The sequence below is a fragment of the Solanum stenotomum genome, unplaced genomic scaffold (assembly GCF_019186545.1).
Source record: "Solanum stenotomum isolate F172 unplaced genomic scaffold, ASM1918654v1 scaffold16821, whole genome shotgun sequence".
Lineage (NCBI taxonomy): Eukaryota > Viridiplantae > Streptophyta > Magnoliopsida > Solanales > Solanaceae > Solanum > Solanum stenotomum.
In genome coordinates, this window is record NW_026024246.1 from 83,876 (window position 1) to 89,547 (window position 5,672).

At 38.5% G+C, this 5,672-nt stretch overlaps 1 non-coding gene across 1 annotated transcript; it reads left to right on the plus strand.

Moving 5' to 3' along the window:
* Positions 1 to 1,865: 1,865 nt before the first annotated feature.
* LOC125850419 (small nucleolar RNA R71) lies at positions 1,866 to 1,972 on the plus strand. Its single transcript, XR_007444797.1, has one exon. It is a non-coding gene; the product is annotated as a small nucleolar RNA R71 (small nucleolar RNA).
* Positions 1,973 to 5,672: the final 3,700 nt, after the last annotated feature.

The window sequence follows — 5,672 nt, forward strand, 5'->3', positions numbered from 1 at the left end:
TATATATATATATATATATATATATATATATATATATATATATGTATATGTTATTTTCTAGTTCGTAGAAATTTACCTACACTGATGAAGTTAGCAAGTTAATAAGTGAAATTAGGTGATGTATTGATAAAAACAGGCACCTAAGCAGTGATATGAAAATATTAATATCACATTAGTGGATAATGACTTTATCGTAAATTCATCCGATATGTATCCGTGTTTATTCTAAGATGCAATATAGCGAGCTTCTGCCTCAAGATCTATCACAGTTATGGCAGACAACTCCCCATACATAGCTGGCAGATTTAAGGCTTTATACACATCGAAAACCTCCTCCTTACCATGGGCTCGCATAGTAAGTTGCCCAACTGCTGCATCAATCATAGCCCGCCCAGTCGCTAAGAAAGGTCTTCTTAAAATGAATGGGACCTCAGGATCAGGCTCAAAATTCAGCACAACAAAATCTACTGGAAAAATCAATGATCCCACTTGCACTAACACATCCTCCACAACACCCTCAGGCCTAACTACAGATCTATCAGCCAACTGCAAGATAATGGTAGTAGGTTTAGGACTACCCAACTCCAAATTTTTGTACAGAGAAGTCGGCATCAAATTTATACTAGCTCCTAGATCACACAATCCTCGCACATGAATGCTCTGCCCAGTAGTGATCTGAACCGTAAAGCTACCCGGATCTTTCAGTTTAGTGGGCAACTTGTTTTGGATTCTGGAGCTGCACTCTTTAGTAAGTGCAACGGTCTCATACTCTGTCAGCCTCCTTTTATTCGCCACAATCTTCTTCACATACTTCGCATACATGTGTATACCCTGCAAAACATCTACCAATGGCAAGTTAATGTGAACTTGTTTTGAAAGAGGGAAGTTACCAAAACATTCATCCTCCTTCTGTTTCTTGAACTTTTGAGGGAATGAAGGAGGTGGTTTCACAATTGGTTGCACTCTTTCTTCTTGTGCAACAACTTCGCCCTCATTGGGTTCACTCTCTTTACTCACAACATCATTGTTTCTTTTCTTTGGAGCTAACTCCTCAAATTATAAACCACTGTTAGTACCTACTGCATTTACTTGCTTGGGATTTGAGTCAGTGTTATCCGGCAAACCTCCTTGTGGTCGTGAGTTCTGGGCACTAGCCAGCTGCCCGAATTACTTCTATAGATTTTGTGTAGCAAATTGATTATTTCTCACATCAGCGGCTAACTAGGCTTGATCAACCATGATCTTTTTCATCTTCTCCTCCAGACTTATGTTTCCGGATTGCTTATTCGGCTGCTCCATTTGGGCCTGTGGTTGGTACCTCTGTGTATTTCTTTGGGGTTTATACTGATTCTGGCCTTGACCCTGGTTTTGATTTCCACCCCAAGAAAAGTTTGGGTGGTTGCGCCAACTTGGATTATAAGAATTCCCATAATTCTATTGGCCTCCTCCGCGCTGGGAATTACCTATAAAATTAATAGAGTTCGGATTTGCACCACATACCTCTGTATATCACCATCACCACAGATCTCACACCAAAATGGTGGTTGTTGAACTGCATTTACATGTGCGGCTATTGACCCAATACTAGATTGCTAAAGTAAGTGTTCATCATATTCTGCATAGCTGCAATCTGTGCAGTCAAAGTAGTCACAACATCTACCTCTAACATACCTGCAGTTTTCTGAATCACAGGTTTCATTCCTCCTCCGTTCCATTCTGGATTGCCCTGAGAGATCCTGTTCAGCAAGATGAAAAGTTCAACATATGTCTTCTCCAAAGTCTGACCACCTGCAGCTGAATCAAGTAGAATCTTGGTGTTAGGCTCCAATCCTTCCATAAAGGTATGGACCAACACCTCATTAGATTGATGATGATGAGGGCAGCCTATCAATATCGATTTAAACCTGTCCCAAGCTTGGTACATGTTTTCTCTCACTTTCTGCCTAAAGCTCAAAATATCACTCCTCAACTTAGCTGTTTTTCCAAACGGAAAAAATTGGATGAGAAACTTCTATGCAAGATCATTCCAAGTGTAATTGAGTTTGCGAGATTTGAGTTTAACCATGTTTTTGCTTGCCCAAGCAGAGAGAAGGGGAATAGAGTGAGCCTCACATAATCCACAATCACTCCAGCTGGAGTGTACGTATCACTGATCTCGAGAAAATTCTGAATGTGAACTGTTGGATCCTCATGCGGCAGACCAGTGAACTGCCAATTAGTGTGCAATAGTTGCATCATACTCTTTTTCAATTCAAACCTCCCACCAGCTTCAGGTTTCTGAATACAAGATGTCACATTAGTGGGGTGTGGGATTGCTACGTCTCGTACTTTCAACTCAGCCATTATTTAGGGTTCTTCTTTCTCAACTCTTGCTACTGGAGATATTGGTTAACTAGCAACAAGAGGAACCGGATAAGTCAATNGTTTGCACCACATACCTTTGCATATGATCACCATCACTGCATATCTCACACCAAAATGGTGGTTGTTGAACTGCATTTACATGTGCGGGTTGTTGACCCAATACTAGATTGCTAAAATGGGTGTTCATCATATTCTGCATAACTGCAATCTGTGCAGTCAAGGCAGTCACAACATCTACCTCTAACATACCTGCAGTTTTCTGAATCACAGGTTTCATTCCTCCTCCGTTCCATTCTGGATTGCCCTGAGAGATCCTGTTCAGCAAGGTGAAAAGTTCAGCATATGTCTTCTCCAAAGCCTGACCACCTGCAGCTGAATCAAGTAGAATCTTGGTGTTAGGCTCCAATCCTTCCATAAAGGTATGGACCAACACCTCATTAGATTGATGATGATGAGGGCAGCTCATCAACATCGATTTAAACCCGTCCCAAGCTTGGTACAAGTTTTCTCCCACTTTGTGCCTAAAGCTCAAAATATCTCTCCTCAACTTAGCTGTTTTCCAGACGGAAAAAATCGGATGAGAAACTTCTGTGCAAGATCATTCCAAGTGGTAATTGAGTTTGCGGGCTTTGAGTTTAACCATCTTTTTGCTTTCCCAAGCAGAGAGAAGGGGAATAGAGTGAGCCTCACATAATCCACAATCACTCCAGTTGGAGTGTACGTATCACTGATCTCGAGGAAATTTTGAATGTAAAATGTTGGATCCTTGTGCGACAGACCAGTGAACTACCCATTAGTGTGCAGTAGTTGAACCATACTCTGTTTCAATTCAAACCTCCCACCAGCTTCAGGTTTCTGAATACAAGATGTCACATTAGTGGGGTGTGGGATTGCTACGTCTCGTACTTTCAACTCAGCCATTATTTAGGGTTCTTCTTTCTCAACTCTTGCTACTGGAGATATTGGTTAACTAGCAACAAGAGGAACCGGATAAGTCAATCGTCTTAGCCTTCTACGGTAGCGTACAAATCTTTCCGATTCAGATTGAGGCGATACTAATCCTCGATCGTTGTCCAGTTTGAAAATCCTAAACAACCTGTAACAATGAAATGATACGATCAAGTTGTCAACACATTCTTTTTTAACTTCAGAAATCAGAAAAATCAAATAATTTTTAATTCTAAAGTCCCCCTCAGCGGCGCCAAAAACTTGTTGCGTCCAAATAGCACACGCAAGTGCATGTGGTCATTCAGGTATTAAAGTGGCTCATTTTAAGAGTCGGGTCTCGTACCCATAGGGACTTACGCTTAGAATCACTTTAGAGTTTTTGAATTTGAACAATCAATCATCTCATCCCCTGTTTCCTTTGAAAGGTTATTTTAACACCTACTTTCTCCATCCACTTCAAGTGTCGAAATCGAAATTTACAGTTTTGAATTTGAATAATCAATCATGTCTTTCCCTGTTTCCTTTGGATGACTATTTTAGCTCCTACTTTCTCCATCCACTTCAGGTACCGGAATAGAAAATTACAATTTTTGAATTTGAATATTCAATCATGTCCTCCCCTATTTCCTTTGGATTACTATTTTAGCTCCTACTTTCTCAATCCACTTCAGCTACCGAAATCTAATTTACAATTTTGAATTAGAATAATCAATCATGTCCACCTTAATTTCCTTTGGATGACTATTTTGGCTCTTACTTTCTCTATCCACTTCAAATACCGGGATTGAAATTTACAGTTTTTGAATTTGAATAATCAATCATGTCCTCCCATTTCTCCTATGGATGAGTATTTTAGCTCCTACTTTCTCCATCCACTTCAAGTGTCAAAATCGAAATTTACAATTTTTGAATTTGAATAATCAATCATGTCCTTCTCTGTTTCCTTTGGATGACTATTTTAGTTCCTACTTTCTCCATCCACTTAAAGTATCGGAATCAAAATTTACAGTTTTTGAATTTGAATAATCAATCATGACCTCCCCTATTTCCTTTGGATGACTATTTTAGCTCCTTCTTTCGCCATCCACTTCAGGTAGATGAATCAAAATTTACAGTTTTTTAATTTGAATAATTAATCATGTCCTCCCTTGTTTCCTTTGGATGACTATTTTAGCTCCTACTTTCTCCATTCACTTCAGGTGTCGGAATCGAAATTTACAGTTTTTGAATTTGAATAATCAATCATGTCCTTCCATGTTTCCTTTGGATGACTATTTTAGCTCATACTTTCTCCATCCACTTCAGGTATCGGAATCGAAATTTACAGTTTTTGAATTCAATAATCAATCATGTCCTCCACTGTTTCCTTTGGATGGATATTTTAGCTCATACTTTCTCCATCCACTTCAGGTACCGCAATCGAAATTTACAATTTTTGAATTTGAATAATAAATCATGTCCTTCCCTGTTTCCTTTAAATGACTATTTTTGCTCTTACTTTCTCCATCCAATTCAGGTATCGGAATCGAATTTTACAGTTTTTGAATTTGAACAATCAATCATGTCCTCCCATGTTTCCTATGAATGACTATTTTAGCATTTACTTTCTCCATCCACTTCAGGTACCGAAATCTAAATTTACAGTTTTTGAATTTGAATAATCAATTATGTCCTCTCCTGTTTCTTTTGGATGACAATTTTAGCCCTTACTTTCTCCATCCACTTCAGGTACCGAAATCGAAATTTACAGTTTTTGAATTTGAATAATCAATCATGTCCTTTTATGTTTTCTTTGGATGACTATTTTAGCTCCCACTTTCTCCATCCACTTCAGGTACCGGAATAAAAAATTACAGTTTTTGAATTTGAATATTCAATCATGTCCTCCCATGTTTCCTTTGGATGACTATTTTAGCTACTACTTTCTCCAGCCACTTTAGGTACCGGAATCGAAATTTACAGTTTTTGAATTTGAATAATCAATCATGTCCTTCCCTGTTTCCTTTGGATGACTATATTAGCTCTTATTTTCTCCATCCACTTCAGGTACCAAAATCGAAATATACAGTTTTTGAATTTAATAATCAATCATATCCTCCCCTGTTTCCTTTGAATGACTATTTTTTCTTCTACTTTCTCCATGCACTTCAGGTACCGGAATCGAAATTTACAGTTTTTGAATTTGAATAATCAATCATGTCCTCCCCTATTTCTTTTGGATGACTATTTTCGCTCCTACTTTCTCCATCCACTTCAGGTACCGGAATCGAAATTTATAGTTTTTGATTCGAATAATCAATCATGTCCTCTCTTGTTTCCTATGAATGGCTATTTTAGCTCTTACTTTCTCTATCCATTTC